We start from the raw sequence: 216 nt of genomic DNA on the forward strand, positions 1-216 counted from the left end.
TAGTAAACAAGATATATATATATATATATATATATATTATCTGACATCAAGGGGCCCCGTACAATACAATTCTGACGTGTGTCAACTCTTTTCTCACATTTATAGACTGTTTTCTCCACCCCGTATATTATATTATTATATATTATATATTTTATTTATATTTTATTTATATTTTTCTGCCACATGAACTGTCAAACTCTACATTTTAATGAAAAA

Source organism: Nematolebias whitei, chromosome 11 (genome assembly GCF_014905685.2).
Source record: "Nematolebias whitei isolate Nwh7 chromosome 11, NemWhi1, whole genome shotgun sequence".
NCBI lineage: Eukaryota > Metazoa > Chordata > Actinopteri > Cyprinodontiformes > Rivulidae > Nematolebias > Nematolebias whitei.